This window comes from Piliocolobus tephrosceles, chromosome 2 (genome assembly GCF_002776525.5).
Source record: "Piliocolobus tephrosceles isolate RC106 chromosome 2, ASM277652v3, whole genome shotgun sequence".
Taxonomy (NCBI): domain Eukaryota; kingdom Metazoa; phylum Chordata; class Mammalia; order Primates; family Cercopithecidae; genus Piliocolobus; species Piliocolobus tephrosceles.
This window is the reverse complement of record NC_045435.1, coordinates 85,327,010-85,339,916: the sequence shown is the minus strand read 5'-3', so window position 1 is coordinate 85,339,916 and position 12,907 is coordinate 85,327,010. Positions and strand designations below refer to the sequence as shown.

At 40.2% G+C, this 12,907-nt stretch overlaps 1 protein-coding gene across 1 annotated transcript in view; it reads left to right on the top strand.

Annotated features, from left to right (window-relative positions):
• Positions 1 to 12,907, top strand: part of DOCK3 (dedicator of cytokinesis 3) — a 131,467-nt gene that overhangs the window by 43,390 nt on the left and 75,170 nt on the right. The gene's annotated exons all lie outside the window — the stretch shown is intronic.

Below are 12,907 nucleotides of genomic sequence, written 5' to 3'. Positions count from 1 at the left end.
CTGATTACAAACTCTATGTATAGGCAGGGCTTTCTCTAGCAGGCTCCCCTGTAGATGGCCAAAGAGGATCTGCCCTTTTGGTCAGAGCATTCCCTAATTCCTGTATCTGCACGACTTGGACTTGTTCATTCCCCAGAGGGGAGTCTTCCACTTCTCCTGTGTTGGGCACAGGAGTTCAGTGTCGCAAAAGATCAACACTGAGACAAAGGATTCCTCAGCAAGGCTAGTTTACTTTCTGCAGTAAGGGTGCACTCGCCAGCAGTCCAGCCACAAGAGCACACACAAACAAAGGAGACAGGGTCATCTATAACCTGACCCATCCACCCTACTGCTGTGTCTGGTTTCCATTGGCTGGAACGGGATCTCACATTCTATACTTGACCCAATTGGCTAGCAACTTAGAACTTCCCAAAAGAGGCAAAGGTAGAGGAGAACAAAGGAAGAGAGGAAGTAACTTGTGGAATGCTGAGAGAGGCAAAAACACTTCCAAATAAGGGAGATGAATAGGCTATGACCTAATGCTTGCTTGGATTGGTTCAGGCATGCCAGGGCAAATATCTAGGCTAAAATGTGAAAGCTGAGAACAGAGTATATTGATTTCTTTATTACAGCTAGCAGAATTTAGAATATTAGCACTGGTCTTTGAGTAAATTTTGCTTCTAAGAGAGGTTACTATCTATTCTTAATTAGACTGGGAGGAAAGTTCCTTTGAAGAGGAACCTCTGTGTATTTCATTTTCTGCATTCTGGAAATAGAGTAATCTACCAATATTTTAGGAACCACATAGCAAAAAGGGGGCTGTGAGTCTTCCAGTTCAGCAGGTAAAATTTCTTTAAATGCCTATTTTCATTTTGGCACCTCAGTCCTCAGCTGTTAATGTATCCTTGAAGACAGACCCTCAGTGATCAACTCCTCCAGAAAACAGCCCTCAGTACTCTGGCAGGGCAGGGAAAGACTTATTAGCTAGTGACATGAGATAGCAGAGGGGTTGTTAGACTTTAATCTTCCTATTCTTAGCCCTCATACCTTAGATTATGGGAGGTGCCTAGTGGTGCTTCAGTTTGGTGTGCCTTGCTTCTTCTTGTTCTCATCCCCAAAGGCCCTTGGCTCTTGGTATTCCCAGGTCTGTTAAGTCAGTTACCAGTTTCTTCTTTTTCAAGTTTTCAGTATTTGTTGCCCTCATTTGCTTACCATCTTCTCCCCTCTTGTTTTCTTTGTGTGGGTCTGTGCATTTCTCTTTCTTGGCTATTATTTTAGAGGATTTGAGGAGAAGCCGCGGTAAGGGAACATGTTCTGTCCACCACACTGAATATGGAACTTTGTATGTGTTTTCTTTTTTTATGACAGTATTATTGAGATACAATTATACCATAAAATTCATACTTTTCACAAGTGTATAATTTAATGCTTCTGATTATATCCATCTTAAAAAGACTCCTCACAAATAGTGATATCAAGTTAATAATTTAAGACTTCCAGCCAGGCACAGTGGCTCTCGCCTGTAATCCCAACACTTTGGGAGGCCGAGGTGGGCAAAGGCAGATCACCTGAGGGTGGAAGTTTGAGACCAGCCTGACCTGACCAACATAGAGAAACCCTGTCTCTACTAAAAGTACAAAGTTAGACGGGTGTGGTAGTACACACCTGTAATCCCAGCTACTCGGGAGGCTGAGGTGGGAGAACCACCTGAACCTGGGAGGCAGAGGTTGCGGTGAGCCAAGATCGTGCCATTGCACTCCAGCCTGGGCAACAAGAGCAAAACTCTGTCTCAAAAAAAAAACAAACAAACTTCCACAAAGAAAAGCCCAGGACCAGATGCCTTAATTGGTGAATTCTACCAAATTTTTAAATAAGAATTAATATCAGTCCTTTGCAAACTATCCCAAAAAATAGAAGAGGAGAGAACATTTACCTACTCAATTTATGAGGGCATTAATAAATACTGTGATAAGAAAACTGGACAAAGACATCACAAGAAAAGCAAACTACAGACCAATACCCCTTATGAATATAAACACAAAAATCTCCAGCAAAATACTAGCAAACTGAATCCACCAACATAGTAAAGTAAAAGGATTATATACCATGATCAAGTAGGATTTATCCCAGAAATGCAAGGTTGGCTTAACATGTGAAAATCATCAAGGAATGGCGTGAGCCACACAGAAAAATAGGAAGCTCCTGACTTTCCCTCCACCCACAGACACCATATAAACATCTATTCATGGATCACTTCCCTCTGAGAGAAGGAGACCAATTGAAAGACTCTTACCCACCAGGCAACTGAGGAAACATCCACATTGAATGGGTAGGAAAAGCTGAGAGGCACACTCAGGCACAGACCGCACCCCTGGCACTGCACCATAAAATCAGGAACAGAATCCTTAACATTTACCTGCTCCCTGTGGAGAGGAGAGTTTGGACTTTACATATACCACCTTAATTCTAAGATTTGCCATGGTTTGGCCCCTAATTCGCCAACTCTGGGAGGGGAGGAAATTTGACACATGTAAGTATCTCAAGATCACGAGGAAAAAGCAGCAATTTTATATGGGCACACAAGCACTTCCAGGGCTTTATCCTCTAGAAGCACTCAGAGAAAGGGCTCCAAAAATACATCTCCATGTGTCTCTCAGGAACAGACAAATTCTTTCAGTGCACATGTGGCAGTCTGGCTTCTTACTGACTTAGACTGGGGAGTTAAAGGAGCAGACAAGTAGTAGCTTGCTGCTAGCCCGAGCAGCAGATTGGCACTTCCTGAGCCTCCTTCCCCAGCTCACCCTAGTGATGATTTCAAACAAACTCCTCTCCTGGAAGGAGTTTGTCCACACATGGAGCATCCCAACTTTTGTAGCTTCTACCCAAGGGAATGCATCCTAAACCTCCCTGTTCTGGGAGCAGAGAGGACTGGCTTCCGTGTGTCTCTAGACTACATGAGAAAGGTCGTGGTTTCATATGGGCATGCAAGCACTTCTGGGGCTTTATCCTCCTGAAACAGTGCAGAGAAGGGGCTTAAAAACACAGTTCCCCTGTTTCTCCCTGTAAGGGGTGTATGACTACTTGGTGGTCTGGCTTCTAACTCACTCACATTCACGAGGTAAAGGGACAGGCAAGTATTGGCCCACCAGCAGCCTGAGAAGCAGATTGGTACTTCACAGGCCTTCTCCCCCACCTTATCCCAGGAATAATTCCAGGCCTGTTAATCCCGACTGGAAAGAATTGTCCACATATGAGTGCTCCAACTTTTACAGCTTCTACCCAAAGGACTGCATCCTAAACCTCCTAGCATTGGGAGCAAAGGAAGCTGCATATATATAAGGCTGTCTAGACCTCAGGAAAAAAAAAAATTGCAGTTTTATATGAGCACATAACTACTTCCAGGGTCTTCATCTCCCAGGATCAGTACAGAAAAGTGGCTTTAAAAACTCACCTCCCGTTTCTCCCTGGAAGGGGTTTATGCCATGCATCAAGTACCACAACATTTACAGTTACCTCCCAAAGGACTCTATGCTAAACCTCTTAGTTCTAGGAGCAGAAAGAGTTAGGCATTTATGAATCTCCCCAGATCACAGAACAAAGATGGTTTTAAGTGGGCGCACAAACACTTGCAGGAGCTAACACCCCTTTGAAGCAGTGAAGAAAAGGAGCAGGAACATGCAGCTCCAATTTTTCTCTTTAGAAGGGTCTCATGGCACATAATTCCAGTGGCTGCTTTTAGCTTGACTTATATTGAACTTGTTTCAGGGAGCTAATGAAGAAAACAAACAATAGCCATTTAGCAGCCTGAGCCAAGGCTCAGTACTTCATGAGCCTTTCCTTTGGCTCACCTCAGTGATAAGTCCAAGTGTACCCATTCTTCCTGGAAGGCGTTTGGCCACACATCAAGTGCCACAACTTCTATAGCTCCCACCCAAGAGACTATCTCCTTAATAACCTAACCCTGAGAGAATGGGGCTTTGCATTCCTGAGTGGCCCTAGATCACGGAAAGCCAAGGCGTAGACATACAGTGTTTGCAACAAATCCACTTCCCCAGCTTAGTGCAGTGACAGTGGGAGATAAATGCCCATGTTCAACTTTACCATGAAGATACAATAAACTGGAGCATGCATCCAATACTTTAACCTTTACAGCTACATAACAAGAGTGGCTCCTAAGTTATCAGTTTCAGAGTATGGAGAGGACATGGCACATCCTAAGCTCCAGGAAGTCACCCAAAACAGAGACAGCAGTCTGGAGAAACACAAAGATTTGAAAGGCACCTTAGAATCTCTGGATGGATGGATTGGTGAGATCCTTCTACACAAGGCCAATCTGACAAGATTGGGAGAAATAGTTGTCTTATCTCATATGCGGAAATGAACCACAGAGCATCAAGGAAAATAAACAGGAGTATATTTCAAACAAAAGAATAAGATAAATCTCCAGAAACCAGCCCAAGTGAAGTGTAAATATGTGATCATCCAACAGGGAATTCAAAGTAATGTTCATAAAGATGTTTACTGAGGTCAGGAGAGCAATGAAAGAATAAACTGAGAAATTCAACAAAGAAATAGAAAGTATACGTAAGTACCAAACAAATCATAGACCTGAAGAATACTCTAAACTTAAAATTTCAATAAAAGGATTCAGCAGCAGACTGGATCAAGCAGAAGAAAGGATTAGTGAAATCAAAAATAGGTCACTGAAAATTATATAATCTGAGAAACGAAAAGAAAAGAAATTTTAAAAAGAGGTAAGTCCGGGCACGGTGCCTCACGCCTGTAATCCCAGCACTTTGGGAGGCCAAGGCAGGCAGATCATGAGGTCAGGAATTTGAGACCAGGCTGGCCAACATAGCGAAACCCTGTTTCTACTGAAAATACAAAAAATTAGCTGGGTGTGGTGGCGGGCACCTGTAATCCCAGCTACTTGGGAGGCTGACGCAGGAGAATCACTTGAACCCAGGAGGCAGAGGTTGCAGTGAGCCAAGATCATGCCACTGCACTCCAGCCCAGGCAACAGTACATGACTCCATCTCAAATAAAAGAAGAGTTTAGTTTGGAAGTCCTACCCAGAGCGATCAGGCACGAGAAAGAAAATGCATCCAAATAGGAAAAGAGGAGTGAAACTATCTTTGTTTACAGATGTTATAAATACCTAGGAAACCCCATGGCCTCTGCCCAAAAATTCCTGTATCTGATAAACAACTTCAGCAAAGTTTCAGGATACAAAAATCGGTGAAAAAAATTAGTAGCATTTTTATACACCAACATTCAAGCTGAGCCAAATCAAGAACATAATTCTGTTCACAATAGCCATAAAAAGAATAAAGTATCTAGGAATAAAACTAACCAGAGAGGTAAAAGATCTCTACAAGGAGAATTACAAAGCTGCTAAAATAAATCAGAGAGGACAACATGCCATGTTCATGGATAGGAAATGAAGAATCGATATTGTTAAAATGACCTTACAACTCAAAGCAATTTACAGATTCATTGCTATTCTTATTAAACTACCAATGACATTTCTCACAGAACCAAAAAAAAAAAAAGTTTAATTGATACAGAATTTTTTTAAAAGCCTGAATAGCCAAAGCAGTCCTAAGCAAAAAGAACAAAGCTGGAGGTGTGACATTACCTTACTGCAAACTATATACTACAAGGCTACAGTATCAAAAACAGCATGGCACAGATACAAAAAAACAGACACATAGACCAAAGGAACAGAATACAGAGCCCAGAAATAAAGCTGCATACCTACAACAATTTCATTTACAACAAAGTTGACAAAAACAAGCAATGGGGAAAAGACTCCCTATTCAATAAATGGTGCTGGGATAACTGCCTGGCCATATGCAGATTGAAACTGGACCCCTTCCTTACACCATATACAAAAATTAACTCAAAATGCATTAAAGACTTAACTGTAAAACCTAAAACTATAAAAACTCTGGAAGATTTTCAAATAACTTTAAAAAGAACTACCTGGACATAGGCCCTGACAAAGATTTCATGACAAAGACACCAAAAGCAATTTGCAACAAAAGCAAAAATTGATGAATGTGATCTAATTAAAGAGCTTCTGCACAGAAAAACTCTCCACAGAATAAACAGGCAAGCCACAGAATGGGAGAAAATATTTGCAAACTCTGCATCTGACGAAGCTCTGATAACCAGAATCTGTAAGGAACTTAAATTCACAAGCAAAAAAAAAAAAAATCCCTGTTAAAAAGTGGGCAAAAGACATGAACAGACACTTTTCAAAAGAAGACATACAGCAAACAAGCACATGAAAAAATGTTCAGCATCACTAATCACTGGAGAAATACAAATGAAAACCACAGCAAGGTACTATCTGAGACCACTCAGAATAGCTGTTATTAAAAAGTCAAAAAAAAATTGGGAGGCTGAGGCAGCAAGATCACTTGAGCCCAGGAGTTCAAGACCAGCCTGGGCAACATAGCAAGACCCCATCTTGACAAAAATAAAAATAAAAATTACCTAGACACAGTGACATGTGCCTGTGGTCCGAGCTGTTTGGGAGGCTGAGGTAAGAAGATCACTTGGGTCCAGGAGATCAAGGCTGCAGCGAACTGATTATACCACAGTTCTCCCAGCTGGGTGACAGGACAAGACCCTGTCTCAAAATAGTAAAAAGTAAAATTAAAAAATTGAAAGTCAAGAAATAACAAATGCTGGTGAGGTTGCAGAGAAGAGGGAACACTTATACACTGCTGGTGGGAACATAAATTAGTTCAGCCATTATGAAAAGCAGTTTTGTGATTTCTCAACTTAAAAAAGAACTATCATTCAACCCAGCAATCCCATTACTGGATATATACCCAAAGGAAAGAAACAATTCTACCATAAAGACACATGCACATGTATGTGTTCATCACAGGACTATTCACAATAGCAAAGACATGGAATCAACCTAAATGCCCATCAATGGTAGACGAGATAAAGAAAGTGTGGTACATATACACGTTGGAATACTGCACAGCCATTTTAGAAGAACAAGATCATGTCCTTTGCAACAACATGGATAGAGCTAGAGGTCATTGTCCTAAGTGAACTAACACTGAAAACCAAATACCACATGTTCTCACTTGTAAGTGGAAGCTAAACATTGAGTACTCCTGGACATAAGAAGAGAACAACAGGCAGGCTCAGTGGCTCATGCCTGTAATCCCAGCACTTTGGGAGGCTGATGCAGGTGGATCATTTGTGGTCAGGAAGGAGTTCGAGATGAGCCTGGTCAACATGGTGAAACTCCATCTCTACTAAAAATACAAAAATGAGCCAGGCATGGTGGCACATGCCTGTAATCCCAGCTACTCAGGAGGCTGAGGCAGGAGAATCACTTGAACCTAGGAGGCAGAGGTTGCAGTGAGCCAACATAGTAGCACTGCACTCCAGCCTAGGTGACAGAGTGAGACTCCGTCTTAAGAAGAAAAAAAAAAGTTAAGAGAACAACAGACATCAGGACCTAACTAAGAGTGGAGGGTGGAAGGAGGGTAAGGATCGAAAAACTACCTATCAGGTACTATGCTTATTGTTGGGGCAATATAATAATCTGGACACCAAACCTCCATGATGCTCAATTTACCTGTATAACAAACCTGTACATGTACCCCTGAACCTAAAATAAAAGAAAGAAAAAAATTAACATAAAGACTTTTAAATACCTTTTACTCAGAGTAACAAGTGACAAAAACTCACTTAGAATGAGGGAGTAAATGACTAATGGCCTAGTTTTCCTGAAAATGAGTTTGAAAGAAAAGGACTAGAGGAAATGGTCCTGAAGAAAGAAACTGAGAGCATGAAAGACTGACTTCCTTGATAGCAGTATGCCTCTCTGACTGCAGGTAAAGGCTACTCATAAGCCAACAGATTTTTTATTTCCTAAGCTGAAACGGCCTAGCCCAGGAGGGTGTGTATGTGTGTGTGTGTGTGTGTGCGCGCACTTAAATGGGTTGAGGAAGTAAAGAGAGGAAAGGGAATAGCCTGGGGGAAGACAGATGAGAGACTTGAGTACAAATGACTTAGGACAGGAGTGACAAAATAGAGAAACAGCTCTAGGTTATTTAAAAAAAAGAACGTACATACCGTGGAATTCTACACAGCCATAAAAAAGAATGAGATTATGTCTTTTGCAGCAACACGGATGGAGCTAGAGGCCATTATCCTAAGAAAACTAATGCAGGAACAGAAAACCAAATGCTGCATGTTCTCACTTACAAGTGGGAGCTATACATGGACACAAAGAAGGGAACAACAGACACTAGGGCCTATTTGAAGGTGGGGGTAGGAGGAGGGGAATTAAAGTATAGAGTTTCTTTATGCAATCAATATTGTTATCAGCCTAAAGTAGCAAGTTGTAAGTATAAGATGTTTTATGTAAGCCACTGAGTAACCACTAAGCAAAAGCCTGTAATGAATATGCAGAAGATAAAAGCATCAAAACATACCACTACAGAGCCATCCAGCCACAAAGGAAGAAAGCAATACGGGAAGAAAAGAACAAAGGATCTGCAAACAACCAGAAAACAATTAAAACAGCACTTGTAAATAAGTCCTTGCCTATCGGTAATTACTTTGAATGTAAATCCATTAAATTCTCCAATCAAAAGATGTAGAGTTCCTGAATAGATTTTTTTTAAAGACCCAACTATATGCTGCCTACAATAGCCTCACTTCACCTTAAAGGACGTTCATACACTGAAAGTGAGGGATGAAAAAAGACATTTCATGCAAATGGAAACAAAAAGAGCAGGGGTAGCTATACTATTTCAGACAAAGTTGACTTTAGGTCAAAAGTTATAAAAAGAGACAATAGGCTGGATGCAGTGGCTCATGCCTGTAATCCCAGCACTGTGGGAGGCCAAGGCAGGTGGATCACAAGGTCAGGAGTTCAAGACCAGCCTGGCCAAGATGTGAAACCCTGTCTCTACTAAAAATACAAAAATTAGCCAGGTGTGGCGGTGGGCACCTGTAATCCCAGGTACTTGGGAGGCTGAGGCAGAGAATTGCTTGAACCCGGGAGGCGGAGGTTGCAGTGAGCCAAGATTGCACCACTGCACTCCAGCCCAGACAAGAAGAGTGAAACTCCATCTTGAAAAAAATAAATAAAAATAACAAAAATAATAAATATCTAGAGATAAAAATGGAAACATATCAAATCTTACAGAATGCAGCAAAAGCAGCTCTGGGAGAAAAGTTTATAGCAATAAATCCCTACATCAAATAAGAAGCAAGATCTCAACACAGTGTCACACCTCAAGGAACTAGTAAAATAAGAAAAAACTAACCCCAAAGTTAACAGAAGGAAAGAAATAAGAAAGATCAGAGTAAAAGTAAATGAAATGGAGACTAAAAAAATAAAAAAGAAAAATCAACTAAACTTGTTTATTTTCTGAAAAAACAAAATCGACACTTTTAGCTAGAATAGAAGAAGAGAGAAGAGTCAAGTCAGAAATGAAAGCGAGAAGACATTACAACTGACAACACAAATATAAAGGATCATAAGAGACTGCTACAAATAATTATATCCCTACAGATTGGACAACCTAGGAGAAAATGATAAATTCCTAGAAACATATATCTACTAAGACTTAATCATGAAGAGATTGGAAATCTGAACAGACTAATAGCTAGTAAAGAGCTTGAATCAGTAATTAAGAGTCTCCCATCAGAGAAAAGCCCAGGACTAGATGGCTTCATAGTTGAATTCTGCCAAACATTTAAAGACAAACTAATAATAATCCTTCTCAAACTTTTCTTAAAAATTGAAGAGGAGGGAATATTTCCAAACTCATTTCATGGGGCTAGCATTGCCCTTATACTAAAGCTAGACAGACACTACAAGAAAAGGAAGCTGTAAGTCAGTAACATGGATTAATATAGACGCAAAAGTCTTCAACAAAGGACTAGCAAACTGTATTCAACAGTACGTTAAAAGGATTATTCACCATGATCAAGTGGGATTTATCGCTGGAATACAAGGTTGGTTCAGCATACACAAATCAATAAATGTGATTCACCATATTAACAGAATGAAGGAGAAAAAAACATGATCATCTCAATAAATGCAGGCAAAGCATATAAAGAATTCTTCATTTCATGATTTTAAAATTCCCAACAAATTACATATAGAAAGAATGTTCTTCAAAACAATAAATATCATATATGATAAGCCCATAGTTAACTTCACACTCAACAGTGAAAAACTGAAAGCGTTTTTTTTAAAGATCAGGAACAAGACAAGGATGTCCACTCTGACTACTTCTGTTCAACACAATACTAGAAGTCCTAGCCAGAGCAGTTAGGCAAGAGAAAGAAAGAAAAGGCATCCAAATAGGAAATGATGGAATAAAATTGTCTGTTTACCATTGACATGGTCGTATATGTAGTCATTGAAATTTATTGTTGTAGAGATGGAATCTCGCTATGTTGCTCAAGCTAGTATCAAGTTTCTGGGCTCAAGCAGTCCTCCTGTCTCAGCCTCTCAAAGTGCTAGGATTACAGACATGAGCCACTGTGCTTTGCAGTTTCTTTAGTTTTGAATGGTAGTTTTTCTGGCTATAGGATTCTTTGTTGATGGTCTTTCATTTCAGACTTTGAATATTTCTGCTCTCTGCCTTCTGGCCTCCATTATATCTGATGATGTCACCTGTTAATATTATTGAGGGTTATTTGTTGTTTTTCTCTTGTTGCTTTCAAGAATCTCTTTATTGTTGGCTTTTGACACTTTTGATTCTAATGTGACTATATGTGAATCTCTTTGATTTTATCCCGTGTAGAGTTTGTTGAGCTTCTTGGCTGTGTGAAGACTTTTTCATCAATTTTGGAAAGTTTTTCCCCATTATTTCTTCCCATTTCTCTTTCTCTTTTCCTTCTGGCACTACCACTGTGTATATGTTTATACCCTTAATGATGCCCCACAGGTATCTGAGGCTGTGTTCATTTGTCTTCATTCTTTTTTCTTTTTGTTTTTCTTACTTGAGGTAATCTCAGTTAACTTGGCTTCAAATTTGCTAATTCTTCTGCTAGCTCAGATCCGCTGCTGAGCCCCTGTAGTGAATTTTTCATTTCAGTGATTGTATTCTTCAATCCTAGAATTTATATTTGGTGTACTTTTAAGTAATTTCTACCCTTTGTGTTGGTATCCTCTATTTGGTGAGTCATTGTTCTTAAACTTTCCTTTAATTCTTTAAGTGTGATTTCCTTCAGTTCTTTGTTTAAAGTATTTTCCAAGCAAGTCCAATATTTGAGCTACCTCAGAAAAAGTTTTTATTTACTTCTTTTTGCCTGTGTATGGGCCATACTTTCCTGTTTTTTTATATCTTATGATGTTTTGTTGAAAACTGGACATTTTAAATAATTTGGCAACTCTGGAAATCAGATCCCTTCCCTACATCCCCAGGGCTTGTTATTGTTGCTTTTTATTGCTTTATGTTGTTGATGATGCTTGTTTCTTTTTTTAGTAATATTATTGGACTCATTGCTTTTTTTAGACAGGGTCTTGCTGTATTGCTCAGGCCATAGCACACTGATGTGATCATAGCTCACTACAACCTTGCCTGGGCTCAAGAAATCCTCCTACCTCAACCTCCTGAGTAGCTTGGACTACAGACATGCACCACCACATGCAGCTAATTTTTTAATTTTTTGTGAAGACAGGGATCTTGCTATGTTTCCCAAACTGTTCTCAAACTCCTGGCCTCAAGTGATGCTCTTGCCTCAGCCTCCCAAAACACTGGGATTACAGGTGTGAGCCACCATTCTTGAACGCATTCTTTAATATCTGTGTTTTTTAATTATATGCAGTCACTAAAGTCTCCATGCAGTTAGTTCATGATCAGCTAATAACTGAACAGAGATAGTCTTAAATGCCTTAAATCAATAACTCTCCACATTTTTAAGAGGGTTTTTATATGTATGTGTTGAGGCTCACTGTCATTGCTCCAGCACTTTTAAGTTCAGCCATAGCCTTCACTTCCTGCTTACCCAGAGCCTCAAGGTCAGCACAGGTGAGAGATTAGGCCTTCTCAGGCCTTCTCTAGGAATGTGCACAGCCCTGTATACATGTGTGGCCTTCTAAATTCCCAGGAATATGTCAGAGCTTTTCAAGGCCCCCTACAGATATTTCATTCCTCAGATTTTCCTTATATAATTTTTTTTTTTAGTCGTTCTCTTGTTTGCCTCAAATGACATGGCTGCTTCATGCAGCTGGGATGTTAAATTATACGTTTTTTTGTTTTTTGTTTTGCTCCAACAAATGCCTTGGGTATAGTGTTTTCCTCACTTGAGTGAGCTCTGAGTCAGGTTAAATTAAGACAAGCTCTATGAATGGAGTTTTTCCAAGAAGCTGCCAAACAGATCAAACAATAACAATTCTGGGGGTTGGAACTTTTTGTAGGAGTTCCAAAACCATTCTCTCCCTTTTAATGCCTGCTAGGCTGCTGGTTTTCATGACTTTCATGATTCTACAGCAGCTTGTTTTTAAGGCTACTGTGGAGGTGGGAGGGGATGGGAATAGTGCAAGTTAAAAATTCAACAAAACTCATTGTTATTATTCATCCATTGTCATTGAATAAACATTTCTTGGATTGTCACAAGCCTTTGGTTAACCAGTGTTAGCCACCCTATTGCTTTCATGGACAAGCAGATTTTCAGAGATCTTTACTCTGCCATTCCTAAAATGCCTCTCCCATCATTGTGTTCTTAATATCCAAAAAAGCATGTTCTTACAATCAAACGTTCAGGGGCCATGCCCCAGAAAATTAAGCCCATGGACCCAGTCAGACACCAGTTTGGCTAGACCTTAGTCTGTCCCATGCTTTGGGCTTTGGGGTATAGAATGGGTATAGAGCTGCTTTGGGCACTGTGGGAAGAGAGCTACCTCTGTTCTGCCCAGTTTGGGTCT